The sequence below is a fragment of the Pteronotus mesoamericanus genome, unplaced genomic scaffold, assembly GCF_021234165.1.
Source record: "Pteronotus mesoamericanus isolate MK-2021 breed Mesoamerican mustached bat unplaced genomic scaffold, CSHL_Meso_final scaffold_651, whole genome shotgun sequence".
NCBI lineage: Eukaryota > Metazoa > Chordata > Mammalia > Chiroptera > Mormoopidae > Pteronotus > Pteronotus mesoamericanus.
In genome coordinates, this window is record NW_026555325.1 from 39555827 (window position 1) to 39576583 (window position 20757).

At 36.6% G+C, this 20757-nt stretch overlaps 1 pseudogene; it reads right to left on the bottom strand.

Annotated features, from left to right (window-relative positions):
* Window positions 1-18158: 18158 nt before the first annotated feature.
* LOC129061913 (keratin, type I cytoskeletal 18-like) lies at window positions 18159-19489 on the bottom strand (annotated as a pseudogene).
* Between the last annotated feature and the right edge of the window lie 1268 nt (window positions 19490-20757).

Sequence of the window (20757 nt, forward strand, 5' to 3'; positions counted from 1 at the left end):
TTTGTATTTCACTTATTTTTGCCCATATCTCTCTTCTTTTCTCCTATTTTGTGTGTCATTTGCCATTCCTTTTCTAATTTGGTAAGGTAAATACTTAGATATTAGATTTCAGATCTTTTTTGTTTTCAAATACAGTCAATCAATGCTTTAAATATCTCTCTACACACTACTTCAACTACATTGCACAAAGTTTATGTGATGCTTTAAATATTATTTAGTATAAAAATATTCTTTCATTTTCTTTATTTATTTGATCCATGGTCTCAAAGAAGTGATTTATTAACTTTCCATATATCTGGTGTTTTTCTGTTGTTGATTTCTAATTTAATTCTTTGTTGTCAGAAAACATGTTCTGTAAGGTTTTAGTCTCTCTTCTTTTGATTTAACCTTTGTTGTATATTTTTTCCATTATCAGTTAGTCCCCTTATACTCCCTCCCCCCAGCAATCACCACCCTGCTGTTCTTGTCCATAAGTCCTTTTTCCTTTTTATTCCCTCCCCCTAATCTCCCCCACAACCACAGCTGTTATCTTGCTCTCCATCTATGAGTCTGTCCCCGTTTATCTTGTTAATTCAGTTTGTTCATTAGATTCCATATATGAGTGAAATCATATGGTATTAGTCTTTCTCTGACTGGCTTAATTCACTTACCATAATGTTCTCCAGATCTTCCATGTTGTCACAGTGGATAAAATTTTTTTCTTTTTTACAGCCAAGTAGTAGTCCATTGTGTAAATGTCCCATGGTTGTTGTATCCACTTATGTATTGATGGGCACTTGGGTTGCTTCCATATCTTGCTGATTGTAAATAACACTGCAATGAACATAGGGGTGCTTATGTTTTTTTCAAAATAGTGTTTTGGGTTCCTTGGGATATATTCTCAGAAGTGAGATAGCTATTCAAAGGGCAGGCCCATTAATTTTTTGAGGTATTTCCATAGTGTTTTCCACAGTGCCTATGCCAATCTGCATTCCCACTAACATTGCAAAAGGGTTCTTCTTTCTCTACATCCTCACCAGCACTAGTTGTTTGTTGATTTATTGATAATAGCCATCCTGACAGGTGTGAGAGAATATCTCATCGTCATTTTAATTTGTACTTCTCTGATGATTAGTAATGTTGAGCATCTTTCCATATATCTATTGGCCATCTATATGTCCTCTTTGGAGATGTGTCCAGTCAGGTTTGCCCATTTTTTATTGGGTAATTTGGTTTTTTTGGTGTTCAGTTTTGTACGTTCTTTATAAATTTTGGACATTAACCACTTATCAGATATATTGGCAAATACGTTTGCCCATTCAGTGGGTTATTTTTTTATTTTGTTGGTGATTTCCTTTGCTGTGCAAAAAGTTTCAGTTTGATGTAGTCCCATTTATTTATTTTTTCTTTTGTCCCCTTGCCTGGGGAGATATATCTGATAAATTATTGCTATAAGCAATGTTGAAGATTTTGCTGCCTATGTTTTCTTCTACGCTTTTTATGGTTTCAGGTCTAACACTTAAGTCTTTGATCCATTTTGAATTTATTCCTGTGTGTGGTGGAAGAATGTGGTCTAGTTTCATTTCTCTGCATGCATCTGTCTAATTTTCCCAACACCATTTATTGAATAAACTATCTTTAGCGCATTGTATGTGCTTGCTTCCTCTCTTGAATGATAATTGACTATGAAGGTGTGGGTTTATTTTTGGGCGCTCTATTCTGTTCCATTGATCCATGGGTCTGTTTTTATACCAGTACCATGCTGTTTTGATTTCTATGGTTTTGATTATAGTATAGTTTGATATTAGGTAGTGTGATTCCTCAAACTTTGTTCTTCTTTCTTAGGATCACTATTTTTATGTGGAGCCTTTTGTGGTTCCATATCAATTTTTGAAATATTCATTCTAGTTCTGTGAAATATGTTTGGAACCTTGATAGGAATTGCATTGAATCTATAGATTGCTTTGGATAACATGGAAATTTTAATGATGTTAATTCTTCTTCTCCATCTTCATGGTATGTGCTTCCAGTTATTTGTATTTTCTTCAATTTCTTTCTTCAGTGTCTTATAATTTTCTGAGTACAGGTCTTTTACATTGTTGGCTAGGTTTATTTCTAGGTATTCTTCTTGTAGCATTTGTCAATGGGATTGTCTTCTTAATTTCCCTTTCTGTTAGTCTGTTATTGGCATATAAAAATGCAACTGATTTCTGGACATTAATTTTGTATCCTGCTACTTTGCTAAATTCATTAATCAGTTCTAGTAGTTTCTTGGTGGTATCTTTGGAGTTCTTTATGTACAGTATCATGTCATATACAAATAATGACAGTTTTACTTCTTCCTTTCCAATTTGGATGCCTTTTATTTCCTCTTTTTGTCTGCTTGCTGTGGCTAGGACTTCCAGTACTATGGAATAAGAGAAGAAAACGTGGACATGCTTGTCTTGTTCCTGATATTAAGGGGAATGCTTGTAGCTTTTGCCCACTGAGTATGATGCTGGCAGTGGGTTTCTCATATATGGACTTTATTATACTTAGGTATGTCCCCCTTAATCTCACTTTACTGAGAGTTTTGATCATAAATCAGTGCTGGATTTTATCAAATGCTTTTTCTGCATCTATTGATATAATAATGTGGTTTTTATCCTTTATTTTGCTTATGTAGTGAATCACATTTATTGATTTGCGAATGTTGCTCCAACCTTGCATTACTGGAATAAATCCCACTTAATCATGGTATATGATCTTTTTGATGCATTGCTATATTTGGTTTGCTAATATTTTGTTGAGAGTTTTAGCATCTCTGTTTATCGGGGGTATTGGCCTATAATTTTCTTTCTTTGTAGAGTCTGTATATGCTTTTGGAATTAGAATAATGCTGGCCTTGTAAAATGAGTTTGGAAGCCTTCCCTCTTCTTGAATTTTATGTAATAGTTTGAGAAGGAGAGGTGTTAGTTCTTAGAATGTCAGGTAAAATTCACCTGTGAAGCCATCCAGGGCCTGTGTTTGTTGGGAGTTTTTTGATTAGTGCATCAACTTCACTAGGTGTAATTTGTCTATTCAGATTCTCTGCTTCTTCTTGATATAGTTTTGGAAGATTGTATGCTTCTAAGAATTTATCCATTTCATCCAACTTGTCCAGTTTGTTGGCATATAGTTGTTCTTAATATTTTCTCACAATCTTTTGTATTTCTTTGGTATCAGTTGTCATTTCTTGTCTTTCATTTCTGATTGTATTTATTTGGGTCCTCTCTTTCTCTTGTTGAATCTGGGTAAAGGTTTGTCAATCTTGTTTATCTTTTCAAAGAACCAGCTCTTGGATTCATTGATCTTTTGTATCATTTTTGACTCTATTTCATTTATCTGCTCTGATCGTTATCATTTCCTTCCTTCTACTAACCTTGGACTTTGCTTGTTGTTCTTTTTTCAAGGTCCTTTAACTATAAGGTTAGAGTGTTTTTTTGTTTTGTTTTGTTTTTTAGCTTTTTCTTGTATTTTTGAGATAGGCCTATAATGCTATGAATTTCCTTCTTAGAATTGCTTTCCCAGTGTCTCACAGATTTTGGATTGTTGTGTCCTCATTTTCATTTGTTTCAAGGTATCTTTTGATTTCTTCCTTGATCTTATTGTTGACCCATTCATTGTTTAATAACCTGTTATTTAGCTTCCATGTCTTTGTATGTGTTTCAGTATTCTTCTTGTGGTTGATTTCTAGTTTCATAGCACTGTGGTCAGAGAAGATGCTTGATATGATTTCAAGCTTAAATTTCTTGAGACTTGTTTTGTGTTCTAATATGTGGTCTATCCTAGAGAACATTCTATGTGAACTTGAAAAGTATGTATATTCTGCTGCTTTGGGGTGAAATGCTCTGAAGATGTCAATTAAATCCATTTGATCTAGCATGTCATTTAAGGCTACTGTCTCCTTGTTGATTTTCTGCCTGGCAGATCTATCCATTGAAGTTAATGGGGTGTTAAAATCCCCTACTATGACTATATTTCTGTCAATCTCTCCATTTATGTGCATCAGATTTGCTTCACATATTTAGGTGTCACTATGTTTCGGGCATAAATGTTTACTAGAGTTATATCCTCTTGTTGGATTGTTCCTTTTATCATGATGCAGTGTCCTTCTTTGTCTCTTACTACAGCTTTGGTTTTAAAGTCTATTTGGTTACATATAAGTACTGATACCCCAGCCTTTTTTTTCCTTTCCATTTGATGAAATATTCTATTCTATAGAATCATTATTCTATACTAAATGGTATCCATATTTTATCTGGATTTTTAGTTTTTTAAGTGGGAGGGTAAATCTAGTCTTTGTTATTCCATCTCAGCCATTATAAATTTAAGAAGTAAAAGTATTGTTCATAGGCAGTCCAGGTTTCAGGTCTCAGTCATTATATTTTTATACTTACTGTTTGAGATATAACTTATATACTATGAAGTACATAAATCTTAATGTACAGCTTGATGTGTTTTACATGTGTATAAACACAGGAAAGCAACACTCAGATCAATATGTAGAATATTTGTATTAGCCTAGAAGATTCTTTCATACTCCTTCCCAGCCAGTTTCTACCATCTCTGCTCTGTGGAAGTAGCATAATTCTAATTTCTCTCACCAAAGATTTATTGTGTTTAAATTTTAAATGAACAGAATTATAATTTATATACCTTTTTGTGCATGCATCTTTTACCCATAATAGTTTTAAGATTCTTCTATGTTGTTGTATGTATCAGTAATTCATTCATTTTTTTATTGCTATATGCTATTCTAGTATATGAATATGTCATGACTTGTTTTTCCATTCTCCTGTTAGTGGTTATTAGGACTGTTTCCAGTTTGGCATTTTGTGAATAAATTTGTATAAATATTTTTGTTTTCAGCCTTCATTATAATAATGTTTTTTGGGGAGGGGAAGAATCAAAAAAAGCAGCAAGAAAACCTTTTGTTGAAATTAGTAGTTGGTAGTAAGTTATGCCATTTAGAACCATTTAATCTTAAATATGTATTTATTGGACATTTAAACATATCTTTAATACAATCATGATTTACTTTGTATTCAGAGATGACACAAGGTATTTCATATTTTGAAATGTCTAATCTCTAAAGAAAGGTTTTTAAATGATATTTTATGCAAGTCATCATCATAGTAACTTTAATATAATGTATTTTAATTAATAAAATTAACAATTTATCAATACTATAAGCTAACCTTTATAATCACTTATTAGGCACTGTTAATACTAAAGATGTTTTATATTCACAACAATCCTATAAATAGAAAATATTTTTCTCATGTAACTTGTGAATTAATTGAGACTGACAAATGCTAAATGAGTTGTCCTTGATCACAGTGATAATAAATATTGTTGCTAGAATTTAAATTCAATTTGGTCTCTCTTCAGGGTCTGAGATTTCTTTACCAAAGCAGAATTACTGACAGACACTGCTGATGGAAGTGGAATAGCCAATTTATATTTATTAGTTGAACTTTTCTGATTTTTAGCTGAGTCTTTTACTATGATTTTGGATTACCCCATTAGTACTTTTAAGTACAAAACATATCACAACTCAAAATTCATATTTAACCGATGGGCTTATGTCAATAAAAACGTTATATACTTGTTCACAAAGCAGTTCATTTTTGTAGTTAGAGGTTATGATATATTTATGTCAGTCTCATGATAGCTTTTATACATCTTCAGTCATGCTGTGTCAATCAAATCAATCTCGATTATGACATCTTCAGGCATCATCACACCCACAATGAACCCCTCTTAACAAAATGATTTTTTATGAGGAAAAAGCAATAAACCAATTTTATTCCTCAAAGTCTCTTTAGTTTTGTATAAATGACTAATTTTACTCCTTATAAAATTACTAAAAGTTTCTCTCTGAAAAACATTTAGTTGTGGACTTTGTCAATTCAGTGATTAGTTTATTAAATAATAATATAATAATCATGAAGGAAAAATAGCAAGGTGAGAACATTCTAATTTCCTCTGACACTAGCAGCATGATAATTATGGAAATGGTAAATGAAGCTCTTAAGATGCAGGAAGGCCATTACTGGAATTTGTAGGATGTAGTTCATAAAGGCATTTATTTCAACTGCACCTGTAAGTAAAAGTGCCCCTCTCAGCATTTAAGCATATGTTTTCCAAGCTTATGGCTTGGCCGTATAAGTGTTTTCTAAGGGAGGGCTTAAATTACAAATGCATAAGCTCACCTTGAAAAATAGATTCACACAACTAAATGCATTATAAATTGGTTTGAACTTTAAGCTAAAAATATATGATTAGCTCTGTGGATCAGTAAGGGAATAATTTAAGATCATCAGTGATTTAGGCTGTGATCAAGCAGTACAATTGAGTATGGATCATTAGGCTGATTTAACAAGTGAATGTAAATTTAGAATTAAATAATAATCTTTCAATTGGTTTTAAGGACCTTTTCTTCCAAAGAGAGATAAAGGAGGGAAATAAGATGAGGTAAAGAAGCTGGACATGACATGAAGAATCCTGGAAATGCAAAGGAGACTCGTGTGAACTAGTGGAGAGGGAGTTGAACAGAAAAATGAGAGTGTATGGGTTTGAGCACTCTCACCTCTATCTCCGACCACTGTGTGACCTCAGCATGGCACATAACTCTTCTGTTACCTAGTTTCCACATCCACGAAAAGAGGAGGTTGTAGTAAATGAGTTGTAGTAAATGAGGCCTAAAGGCCCTGTAGTTCTGACCCCGTGACTGATTTTCCTACTTATTGGAAACACAGATCAGAATTATTTTCACTGGGGAAAAAGGAACATGCCTAGTTCTCTAGTCTATGGCAAAATATTTTTTAGGCTTCCTACATATGAGGCTGAGGAAAATATGAAGATCATTCCACTATGTCTTGATTAGCTTACTGAACAGTAGGGTCTTATACAATCTGCTCATTTGTAAATTACAGTTGCAAAATTTTTCAGAACCATTTTGCCATTGACATTGTGGAAATAGCCCTAACCTTAGTTAATAGCCTCGGAGCAGACTACATCTGGGCATTATGGAATAAGTCCATATTTAATTAAGAATATTTATAAGAAGAATATTTTTTAAGTATTAATTTTCCCTTATTAATCAATCTGAGGCATCCTGAAGTTAAAATAAGCTTTCTATGGAGTTTTTAAAATCACTTTTGCTTCTTTTAGTCAAAATGGTATATGTACTTTATTCATTAACTAAAAAAATATTTATTGAGATTCAACTATCAGCCAAGCATTGTTCTAGGAACAGAAAATATAGCCATGAACCATTTCAGGTAAGGCTACAGCTCTCATAAACTATACATAATAGTGTGGTCCCTATAATTTGTAAAATAAATAAATTAATAACATAGCCTCAAAAGGTGGTAAGTGCAAAAAATAGTCATTAAACAATAGTGTTGGCCCTTTCAGATAAGAACAATCAGAGAAAGTTTCTCTGAGGAGTTGACTGGGACCAGAGATCTGAGTGAAAAGAAGCAAGCCAAGGCAAGGTCAGGGATAAAGACTTTCCAGCAGAGGACACAGGAAGCACAAAGGCCTGGAGGAAGGTGTAGCTTGGTTGTTCAAGGTGTGAGGGGAGGGCTAGCTGTCTGGAGTATAGTGAGGAAATGAGAGACTAGCTCCGAAGCTTAGTTTGCTGAACTGTAAAATAGAGATTGTAACACCTCCCTTGTAGAGTAGTTAGGAGAATGGGAGCATACCTACTGTGTGCCAGTGCCCATGCCGTGGACTACACATCTGTGCTCTTGCTCAGTGCATGAAAAAGACCTGCCTCATGTTCAATATATGATTTTTTTAATTATATTCTTTTCCTCATATAGATAAACAGTTTATAGCTGCACTCACAAAATATTTTGATGTATCTTGTGAAATAAAAATCTCAGATATTTGAAACAGTGGACAGCATTCTTGGTTATAATTTTATGTATCTGGTCATTTGCTAGTGAATGTACCATTATTTCTCTATGGCTCATCCTGAATTATAAGGTAATTATTGTTGAGACTAATTGTAAAAACCAAAGGCAGCTGCTGAGATTCTGAAAGTACTCCTGACAAAGGAAGTTCTATTTAGGGATATTCTTCCTGGAAAATTTAAAATAATTTATGCATAAGTATTGGAAGGATTGCAGTATATCCTAAGTCTATAGTCAAATAGAGTAATATCCTGAGAGCTCACATCATTGTAGAGCATGTTATTTTAACACCTTTGAAGTCACATTATATAAACTTAGAATCATAATAGCTTAGAGACAGAAGGTACTTTAGAGATTATCTAGTTTATTAATTTCATATTTTACAATCTATACACTAAAGATTTTACTAGGTATTAACAAGCATCACACACACCCTCACACACAGGCACACACACTGTTGAAAAGCAGGGTTTTAAAAGTTTTATGGCTTTCTTTTCCTGTAGGACTTCTCAGAGCTTTCATATGCTAATATACATACATTGTGAATTCCCAAGTCAAGAATATAATTTATAGCATTTCTCAAATTTATTTAACCAATTGCCTTATCCTCATTCCCAACTCAGGGAACAGCTTTTAATAGGTCATTTTACTAGCATTTTATGGAACATAATTTGGAAGAAGGTGACCCACTCTTTAACCTTCTACACAATGCAAGAATCTCTTCACAAGATTTCTTTAAGTGCGGCTGTGTTAACTTAGTTTGAAAAATGCTAGTAGTGAAGATCTTCCAGCCCCACATATCTAGATCTTTTGTTGCAATCAGTACCCACTACTTTAGCTGAGCTTCTTATAGATATAATGTTAATAGCTAATATTTGTGAAGTATTTATTACTGTTAGAAGTATTGTAAAACACTTTTATGTCTATTAGTTCATTGAATGCTTATAACAAACCTATGAGGTAGCGTACTACTTTTGTCCTCATTTATACTTAAGGAATCTGGTCAGAGGTAAGTTAAATATCTTGCCCAAGAACAGAGTAGATGGTGGGGCCAGGATTCAAATGGGCACATTGGCTCCAGAGCCCAAGTTTTTAACCACTGCAGTGGGGAAAAACCCCTAGTCTAGTCTAGAGCCTTCTGCATTCTTTTCAACAGTGTAATTCAATACAATTCAAACACCTCCAATCCATATTGCTTACATGAGTTTTTCTTTTTTAAGTTTTATGTACCAGGTCCACCACTCCTCCACATGATAGCATTATTTTATCTTCTTTAAGTCTTCTCTCTTTCAAGTTTTTAAACTCCAAATCTTTTAACGCTTCTTTATCTATTATTATTTTTTACAGGACAAACTTTATCTTTTTAAATAATTAAATTTATTGGAGTGACATTGGTTAGTAAAATTACATAGGTTTCAGGTGTACAACTCTTTGACACATTATCTGTATATTGCATTGTGTGCCTACCACCCAAAGTCCGATCTTCTCTCAGCACCACATATTTTACACCCTTTACTCTTTTCTGCCCCCACACCCCTTCCCTCTGGTAACCACCATACTGTTGTCTGTGTCTATGAAGTTGTTTGTTTGTTTGTTTATTTGTTGCTTTTAGTTTTATATGCCACATATAAATGAAATCATGTGGTTCTTGACTTTTTTTGTCTAACTTATTTTGCTTAGCATAATATTCTCAAGATCCATTCATGTTGTTGCAAATGGCAGTATAGTATTTCATATTTTCTTATGCTGAGTAGCATTCCATTGTATGTATATACTGCATCTTTTTTATCAAATCATCTATCAAAAGATATTTCAGTTGTTTCCATGTCTTGGCCACTGTGAATAATGCTGCAATGAACAAAGGGGTGCATAAATCTTTGCAAATACATGTTTTCAAAATTTTTGGGTAAATACCCAGAAGAGGGATTGCTTGGTCATATGGTAACTCTAGTCTTAATTTTTGGAGGAACCTCCATACTGTTTTCCATAGTGGCTGTACCAGTCTACATTCCCACAAGCAGTAAAAGAGGGTTCCTTTTTCCCCACAACCTCTCCAAAACTTATTACCTGTCTTACTGATAATGGGCATTTTAACAGGTATAAGGAAGTGTCTCATGTTAATTTTGATTTGTATTTCCCTAATGGCTAATGAAGTTGAACATCTTTTCATATATCTGCTGGTCATTTGTATGTCTTGCTGGGAGAAGTGCCTGTTCAGGTCCTCTGTCCATTTTTCAATCGGATTGTTTGGTTTTTGTTGTTGTTGTTGAGTCCTATGGGTTCTTTATATACTTTGGATATTAACCCCTTGTCAGAATTGTTGTATGTAAATATCTTTTCTTGTCAGTTAGTTGCCTTTTTGTTTTGTTGATGGTTTCTTTTGCTCTGCAGAAGCTTTTTAGTTTGATATAATTCCATTCATTTAATTTTGCCTTTATTTCCCTTGCAAATTTATAAAACCATCTCTAAGAACAAGGACCATAAGTTTAGTGCCTATGTTTTCTTCTATGTAATTTATCATTTGTGTGTCTATTTTACTTTAGTAATTGCAACAAAAGGAATAAAAATAGCTAGGAATAAACTTAACAAAGTATGTGAAGGACCTATACACTGAAAACTACAAAGCATTATAAAAAATGATTGAAAAGAGATACAGAGAAATGGAAAGATATTTCATGTTCATGGATTGGAAGAATCAACATAATTAAAATGGCCATATTACCCAAAGCACTTTACCTATTTAATGCAATTCCCATCAAAATCCCAATGACATTATTAAAAGAAATAGGACAAAAAAAAAATCAGGTTTATATTGATCCACTAAAGATCCTGAATAGCCAAAGCAATCTGAGAAAAAAGAATGAAGCTGGAAGTATCACACTTCCTGTCTTCAAATTATACTGCAAAGCAACAATAATCAAAACAGCATGGTATTGGTAAAATAACCCTACTTCAAACTGACATATTCCCCCAATATGCTCCCACATGTAGTATTCTAGTTTGATTAATTTTCTGTTAAAATTCTCCTTTTGATATTTTTTGAACAACAAAAAAAATCCTATAACATAAGTTTTGGAATCTGAGCTAGATTCAGAGTCTGGCCCAGTAGTTCAATAACTTGTGTTGACAGAGCTCAGGTTTTCTCATTTGTAAAGCTGGAACTATATGTATTTTACATATTAGCTCTGAGAATTAAATGAGATGATATAATGTTTAGGGCATACTTATTGTGTCTGGCACAGGGTAGGCAGCACAATAGATATTGATGCATTTCTCTTTTCCCTTGGTAATGCCAATCTGGACCATATGCATGGGCTTCTGGACAGACTGCATTTCTACTCTACATCTATCCATAATCCTTTCAGTTTAATGTCTTGCTTGGAAGATGAGTGCATTTTCCTTATATTTTGCTCAGAGAATTCTTCACTTTACAATGACCTTTCTTTCATTTTCTCCCCCAAAGATGGGGTGTCCAAATTCTGGCTGTGTTAAGCCTGAGTAATGACCCCATCCAAAGATGTCCACATCCTAATCTTAGAACCTGTAAAAAAAAACAAACCTGATATGATAAAAAGGGTTTTGCATAAGATCTTGAAATGGAGAGATTATCCTGGATTATCTCAGTTGGTCCACTGTGAAAGGTGGTAAAGCTAGAGTCCAAGAGAAGTGTGAATGGAAACAGAGCTCAAAAATTAGAGTGATACACATTAAAGATGGAGGAAAGGGCCTTATATGAGTGAAGCAATGGAGGCAGCCTCTAGCAGCTGGAAAGGCAAGGGAACAAATTCTCCTTAAAGCCTTCCAGAAGGAAAGCCCTGTAGACACACTTTAGATTTCTGACTTTTAGAGGTGTAAGTTAATAAAGTGTATTCCTCCACTCATTTTGTAATTTTTTACAGCAAAGGCAAGAAACTTGAACATTGTATAGTCATCTGACAATTGACCTTTCTTCAGCCACAGTTGGTCCTTTCCTGTTTCTTAAAGGCAATGGCTTTTTTCTCTCCTTTCCTTATTGGCTTTAAGGCTTTTGCTTAAGTGAGAGAAGAGGCCAGTCATCTGCTAACCACCTCCAGGTCTGTTATTCCCAGGTGTTCTCTTTCTGAACTCCCTGCTGCATTCTTTCTCGTGAGCACCCTGTGGGTTCACGAGGGGGAAAAAAGCCTGCTAGTGAATAAAACAGGAAACCAACAATGTCTGGAGTCCTCAGTTCTTCCAGGCAGACACATTAGCCCCCATGTTTTAACAATATGTGAAAATTGTGGCAATTTCTTCTAAGCCACTTGTATGGTGTCCACCTCTAACTCCCATGGTCTGTCACAAGTAAAGAAGTTCACATGTTCTGTTTCTCTTTGGATATGCTTGTCCCTCGGAATTCATCTGATTTGGTTGCCCTGCCTATCAACTCCTTGATTATTTGATTACAGTCATGATTTTGTAGTTTCTACTTTTTGATCATTGTTAAGGAATAAGTAACACTTTTTCCAACTTCCTGCATAGTAAGCAGAAGTGGGGAACCAGCCAGTTTTAAGTTTGGTTCTACCGTCATGAAATCAGTTTTCCTCATCTATGACTCTCGCCTTTTTTCCTCAGAGACTTTCTCTAGATCTTACATGTGTCATGTCAGCTACTTTTACAGAAAGAAAACACATATTATTAAATGATTACAGATACAATTCTCAGTAAGGGGAAAAGGGTGTTTTTAATTAGAATACAGTAATTTTAAGTGTAATTATTTTAAAAAATTGGTCATGATTTTGATTTTTTTGAAACATGGGTACATTTTCTTTTTTTAAATTAGATATTATTGCTTATGCTATTTCAATTGTCCCAATTTTCTCTCTTTTCTCCCCTCAACCCAGTACCCCACCCCTTTAGGCAATCCCCACATCATTGTTCATGTCCATGGGTCATGTATATAAGTTCTTTGGCTACTCCTCTTCCTATACTGTACTTTACATCCCATGGCTTTTCTGTAACTACTTATTTGTGCTTCTTAATCCCCTCAGCTCTTCACCCATTCTCCCACACCCCCCTCACATCTGGCAACCATCGAAATTATTGATGTATCCATGATTCTGTCTCTGTTCTTCTTGTTTGCTTAGTTTGTTTTTTAGATTCGGTTGTTGATAGATAAGTAGTTATTGCCATTTTACTGTTCATAGTTTTGATATTCTTCTTTCCCTTCAATAAGTCCCTTTAACATTTCATATAACAAGAACTTGGTGATGATGAGCTCCTTTAGCTTTATCTTGTCTGGGAAGCACTTTATCTGCCCTTCAATTCTAAATCATAGCTTTGCTGGGTAGAGCAGTCTTGGCTCTAGGTCCCTGTTTTTCATGACTTTGAATATTTCTTGCCAATCCCTTCCAGCCTACAAAGTTTCTTTTGAGAAATAAGCTGACAGTCTTATGGGTACTCCCATGTAGGTAATAAACTGATTTTCTCTTGCTGCTTTTAAGATTCCCTCTTTATCTTTAACCTTTGGCATTTTAATTGTAATGTGTCTTGGAGTGGGCCTTTTTGCATCCATCTTGTTTGGGATTCTGTGCTTCCTGGACTTGCATGTCTATTTCCTTCACCAAATTAGAAAAGTTTGCTTTCATTATTTTTTCAAATAAATTTCCAATTTCTTCCTCTTTCTCTTCTCCTTCTGCTGCTCCTATGATGTGAATGTTGGGACACTTGAAGTTGTCCCAGAGGCTGCTGACACTATCCTCAGTTTTTATTGGATTCTTTTTCTTCTTGTTTTGATTGCTTTTTTTCACCTCCTTACTTTCCAAATCATTGATTTGATTCTTGGCTTATCCGCTCTACTGTTGTTTCCCTGTAAATTGTTCTCTATTTCAATTAGTGTATCCTTCATTTCTTACTGGAATTTTTTATGCTGTTGAGGTCCTCACTAAGTTCCTTGAGCATCCTTATAACCAGTGTTTTGAACTCTGCATCTGATAGATTGCTTATCTCTATTTTGCTTAGTTCTATTTCTGGAGTTTTAGTATGTTCTTTCATGTGGGCCATGTTTCTTTGTCTCCTCATTTTGGCAGCCTCCCTGTGTCTGTTTTTATGTATTAGGTAGAGCTGCTATGACTCCCTGTCATAATGGGCCATAATGTGGCCTAATGTAGGTGTCCTGTAGGGTGCAGTGGCACAGTGTCATCCCCTATCACCCATGCTGGGTACTTGAGGTGCACTTTTCGTGTGGGCTGAGTACACCCTACTCTTATAGTTGAGCCTTTATTGCTGTTTGTGGGTCAATGGGAGGGATTTACCCAGCTAGTCAGCTGTAAGAACTGGCTGTGACCGCTGACCACCAACCTGCACCCTCCGTGGAAGAGCAGCTGTGCAGGGGCAGGGTGGTGGTGTTCAGATGTGGTCTGTAGCTGTACACTGGGTATGCAGGCTCTGGGACTTCCTCGGTGGTGCAGGCCAAGATCAGCTCCCACATGTGTTCTGCCCTGAGCCACCCTGCATGAGCTATAAAGCAGTCTTCAAATGGCTGCTAATGCTGGGCTTGGAGTTTTTCAGATGAGGCCAAGCTGTAAACCTAGGCTGGCTACTGCAAGAGCTGGGCCTAGCGTTACTTAGCAAGCTGTATGGGAGCTGGTGGCTCACTGAGGCTGGTGTTGCTTGTTTGAGGGCTTTTAGGAAGTTGTGAAACAGGAGACAAGACCAGCCATTCATATGGAAAAGTCACTATTAACAGCTTGGGTGAGCCCAAAAGTGGGTGGGATGGAGCCTCAGGGGATATCCAGGGTGAGGCAAACAGAGTTAGCCAGGTTGTTGGAGTCTCAGATATGGCACCCACCTGCCAGATCTGTGGCTCTGTTTGGGGAGGGTTCAGAAAAGGGTCAGTGGCCTTTGCCTGCCTTGCTGTCCAGGAGAAAGCTGTCCCCCAGGTCTCGCTGTGATGCCAGACACTTCAGTTCCTCTCAGTATGCCACTGGTGCCTTTCAAGCTTCTACCCCAGTACTGGAGCTCAGAGGGTGTGAATCTGAGTAAGTCCGTGTGTGGGTTCTTTAGGAGGAACTGCTTAGGGCTCTAGAAGTTTCTTCCACTGACTCAATGTTGACTGGTTTTTGCAGCCAGAAGATGTGGGGACTTATGTTCCTGGCACTGGAACCCTGGGCTGGGACTCCTCATTCCTGAGATATCCCTCCTGAATTTTTATCTACCACATGTGGCAGTGGGACTAGCCCATTCTGTGTCTCCATGTTTCCTACCTGGATGGATGTGGTTTCTTTAATTCTGTAGTTGTAGGACTTCCATTCAATTGAATTTCTGGTGGTTTTAAGTGGTGGTTGTTCTATAGTTTAGTTGTGATTTTAATATGGTTGTGCAAGGAGGCAAGCTGTGTTTACCTATGCTTCATCTTGAATGGAAGTCATGATTATGATTTTTAAAAGCATTTTTTAAATAATTAATTTTGCCTTTTAGACCAGGAATTGGTGCCCATTAGTGAGAGCCAAATTTAGGAAAAATGTAACCCAGGAGGTTAAGTGCCTATCTGGGGCAAAGTCCCTGTAAGTTCAGAGGTAACAGGTAAAGATAATAGCTCACAAGGGGTAGATTTTAAAGTAATAATTTAAGTGCATTAACCAGAAAATTAGTCTTTCTTTGACTAGGAAGGAATTAAAAGAAAGCAAAGACTGCAAATGAATACTGCTTTTATAGCAAAAATACACAAAGATAAACTCATCCCTTGAGAGGTGTTCCCCAACTGTATGAAGGGATTGTATAGAACAAAGGAGTCTTAATAATAATGAGCAATAATCGGCTCTTACAGCTGACCTTTCCCATAAAATCCTCTAAGGACTTAATGTGTGCTGAATATTTTACCAATCTGAAATAGCAAAGAGAATTGTTAGGCATAGAAAGTATTTCAGATATTGGCAGGACCCATAAACTGTGACAGGGAGAATTTTTAAAGGCTATCCCAGGATTACAAAGCAAAATAATGGCTTCAAGTATGGGGTAGGTAATGTAAATGAGCAAACTGGTCTGCTGTAAGACAATAGGAAGTAGTGAGATTTGAGTGTCCTATGTGAAAATTTTCAAATATAAATTGTTTTATAAATTGTTTCAGCTAAATCAAATACACCATTAGGCTCTAGGTCCCCCTTCCCTGCCATGCCCAACAGTGACATTTTCCAGTAGGTAACCAAAATGGTCAGTTCCATAAATTGACTGTATGTATCTTACTACGTGACATAGCCTACTCTTACATTACATACTTACTTGTCAGCTAGAAATTGAGTCTAAATTCTAAGATCTCCCGAGATGTCTTTTGCAGCTAAAAATACAGTGATACCCAAAATCTCTGCTGGATTTAATAAATTATCAAAGTCCTACTCAGGGGTAGTCCTCAAATGAGAGCAGTGTTCATCATCTAAAGGAGGCTTATCTGGCTTACACTGGATCTATGAATGAAGCAACAAGTTCCCTTCTTCAGGGCTAAGTTAGTTAAGAAGAAAGATGGGTGAAGCAAAGATAAATTTTTTTCTTTCTCCTTGTTCTTCAGAAAACATTTGCCCAAGAGGATATATTTTATCTAACAAGTGTTGTTGTTTAACATGCTGTAGAATGATGGAGAATATGACTTGCTTACTGATTTGGCAGATAGTAGGGCACATTTCATTCTATGGGAAGAAAATCACATAATACGCAGCAAAATAAGGTGTAGAGAAGAAAATGTTTAGAAAGAGACAAACTGGGTCAACTCTATGACTACTAGAAATAGATTATTTCATGCTGTTTTTTGGAAGACAAAATACAGTTCTTGGATTTTGGTAGGCGTATGAGACTGGAAGCTGTGTTTAGTAGATTCACAGTTCCAACTGATGCACTAAGGGAAGGCGAAACGCTTGCCTTGTCTGGTATGACCCGTGTCTGAGAAGGCAAGACTCATGGCTGCTTTTATGGTCTACAGAGTAAACACAAGATCATTTCCTGGGACTTTAGCTGCATGGATTCCAATAGTTTAGAAGTACATAATCGAGAGTTATATAGTGGAAATCCTTACAGATTTTCTGATATTTTTCTTAATTGAGATCCATTTATGTGCAGGATCACATGGTTAAAGAATCACTCTGATTTAGTCCCTTAGGGTCTGAGTTGATTTTAATAGTCATAAATGGTAATTCTATTATTTGATATGGCTGAGATTTTTAAAGCTTCTTATTTTTACTCCTTTTGAAGCCCCCCTCCAAATTCTTCCAGAATTCTCTCTATTGACTTGGTTTTAATGTGTTAGTTAAACATGTCCAAACATAAAATGGATAAAATCCCAAATGCTAATAATTCTTATACCTACAAAAAATCCATGTAAATGTGCAAATTCAATGTATAGAAAACCTATGAACATAATAATATTTAAACAAAAAATATAATAAGATAAATGGTATTGCTTTGCTGACATGACATTTCTTGTTTAAATGTGAATAGAGTGCTGACTGCATCCTAGTCTAGCACCTAATACTACTGTGTGCCCTGTGTTGATTCAATTTTCCACCACCTTTCCCACCCCAAACTAAAATTTATCCTAGAACACTTCACAGGACCGTCAACATCCATTCACACTCTGCAGTCGGAGAATGGCTGGCACACAGGCTGTGGTACTTGCTCAATGCTTTACACTGATTGTGACACATTTAAAAAGACTCCATGGAAATAAATGAAGAGGGAAAAAATAAATCAAATATTGATATAGCTTGCACTTCTAAAAAAGCAAAACATTCCAACAATTAAAATGCTTAAGGAATCTTCTTTCTTTCTTTCTTCTTTCTTTTTTTAACTGTAGAACCTTTTCAAGAGAGTCAAGCTATTGAAATGGTTGGCAGTCCTTCCCTCCCCACTAGTTGTTATTATTTTTTTTTCTCTTGGGAGCTGCTCTGAAGTGCTTTTTCAGCCACTCAGATTTCATGCCCAGTGGAAGTTGGCAGCTCTTTGGTGAAAAACCAATCCATAATTAGAGGGGAAGGCTGAGGTCGGTGGTGGGTTCCAAGCTTTCACTGATTGCTCAATCTGAGGGAGGTTAGCCAGGGAAATTACTTCTAAATTTTGGGAATTGGGAAGAACAATGTCTTAATATATTGCCTTAATTTACCTCCTTTTAGTGCCCCAGCTTCCTTTTTATGTTATAACCTGTTAGGGACTAAAGGCTGTTGATTCTTTACCTGTAATGCTTCCCAGGAATCAGGGTAAAAGATTATACATTTAGCAATTTTCCTATTTTTTTCAATGATCTCTGAACTTTTTATTGGCCTCTTGCCTAAAGAGATGCCCCATTTCTGTTGTCTTCAGAACTTTGGTCTTGTTGACCTCAGACAATACTTTGCCTTTTACAATCATGCAGGTGGTATAGTCTTTTGGATGGGTTGTATGGAATGGCTATTGTCTAGGGCGTTACCAAGATTGAAGGCCTCCCCTTCTTCCAGCAAGTGGCGGTAGGTGCTGATCTCAGCCTCCAGTTTGACTTTGGTGTTCTGCAGGGCCTCAGACTCCTGGGCCTGGTTCTGCCTCTCCGCTGGGATCTGAGCCAGCTCTGCCTCCAGGTGCAGAAGGATCCCATGGAGCTGTCCCTTCTGCATGGCATTGTGGCTCTACCTCCCTCAGGTTGTTCTCCAAACTGGCCTTCAGATTTCTTGAGTTCAGGGCTATCTCCAAGGACTGGACCCTATGTCTAAGTTCTGTGAGTGTCATCTCAGCAGCTTCTATCTCAGCAACCTGTGAGGTCACCACTGTGGTGCTCTCCTCAGTCTGATGGGACCAGTACTTCTCTAGCTGCTCAGTTCTTCTGTGCCAGCTCATTATATTGGGTCCAGATGTCTGTCATGACCTTGTTGAGGCCCTAAGATTTGGGAGCATCCAACTACATGGTCAACCCAGACCTGGTAGTCTGGTTTTGTAGACAATTTACTTTTTCCTTGTTCTTCATGAAGAGCAGCTCCTTCTTAAGAACCTCTGTCTCTGTCTCTAGCTGCAGCCAAGTGACATGGGTGTCATCAATAACCTTTTGAAGCCTACTGATGTCACTCACCAATGATTGGCACATGGCCAGCTCCATCTCATACTTGACTCTGAAGTCATCAGTAGCAAGGCAGGCATTGCCAATATGCAGAAAGATGCAGGCCTTGTCTACAGAACTTGCAGAGACCTGAGCCCTAAGGCACTTGATGGTCTGGAAATAATGCCTCCAGTCTCTGACCTGGGGTCCCTTCTTCTCCAGGTAATCCTGGATTTTGCTCTTCAGTCTCCAATTATCATCCTCCAGGCTTCTGACTCTCTCCAGAAAGAGGACAGGCAGTCATTCAGGCATTGCATAGTGTCCTTTTTGTTCTGGATGCCCCCTATACAAACTAGACCCCCGGCCATCCCCACAGCCAAGCTCCTGGACCCCCAGCTGCCCCATGTGCTGGTGGAGTGGTACATGGAGATCTAGGAACCTGAGCCCTCAAGACCTGCATAGATGCTGGCTGCACTGCTGGCCGGCCAGACCTGGTGGCTGGGAGACTCCACGGAGCCAGGGGTCAGTTTGTGGAGAGGCTGGAGTGGATGCTGAAGCTCATGTTGATCAGGGAGGAAGGAGAGAAGCTGAGAATCAGCTTCAAGTAGCAGTCAAAACTTTCCCTATTTCATCCATGCAGTGGATTTTTTTTAGGAGGCAGCCCCATTCAAAAGACCTATGTCGTTATGTGTTGTGACTGTGAATCAGAAGTTGAGGCAGATTCTTATCGATTCCCACTTCCATGGCTTTTGGCTAAATATCTTGCCCAAGATGAAGTCAGGAGACCTCCTAGGCTAAATATTGTTACATTCTTTCTTGAATAATATTAAAATGCTTTCCAGAATATAGAATATACTAGATTGATTTTCTTGTTAAAGGTTTTTTTGTGTGACAATTTTATGGGTATTTGGCAAATAAGGAGAGTGGTAATTGCTGGCCCTTATCATTTGGTTTTGCCGTTTGTCTAAAGGTCAAAATTATGGAACTATAAGTTGTAGGATGAACTTAAACATATAGACAAAGGTATTTTTATGTGTTTTAGCTTATCAGTTTTATCATTATTGTTAAATTACCATCTATTGATTAAAATATACTTGTGACTGTACATAAGGAAGGAAAGATACACATTTCTTTAAATATAAAGCTATTGGAAGTGAGAAAATGTTCTATCTATGTAGAATTTGGCACAGTGGTTTTCACAGGGATATTCTTCTCCTTAAAAATAATTTCAGAAAGCTTTAAGAACATTCTCCTCTCACTAACCCCTTTTAAGAGAAGAGCTGGTTATCATTAAACAAACCCTACAGAGTAGTCTTCATTTTAAAATACACTGTCCCAGAGTTGAAAACCAAAATCTATAAACCTTAACTTCAAGGGGTTTTTTGGATAGCAGAATTTTTTATTTTATCACTATTTGGACTGAAATTCTATGGATATTTGAGCTAAATTAAATATCCCTGGGGTGTCTGAAAACACTGCTGTGCTATTGTAGCCTTCATCAACAAAGGTTAGCCTCATTGTTCTAAATCACCCTTTATTAGTAGACAGAAGCCTCATGACAAGATCTCTAAGTTAAAGGGGATGTGTACTTGTCATATGGTATATGGAGGTCTTGCCGGGGATAAACTCACTGCTGCTGTAAAACGTAATAAAAACACGTAAGTTGCAAAAGAAGGAAAATGTCTATCATAAGTTTTTGTTTATCATACTTCAGTCTTACTCTCAAGTGAGACTTTCTTTAAAAATTGCACTAATGAGCAAGAACCATATGGCTTGGGTTGGAGATATTGCAAGAGTGGCATAAATCCAGCTGTCTATTTCTAGCACATA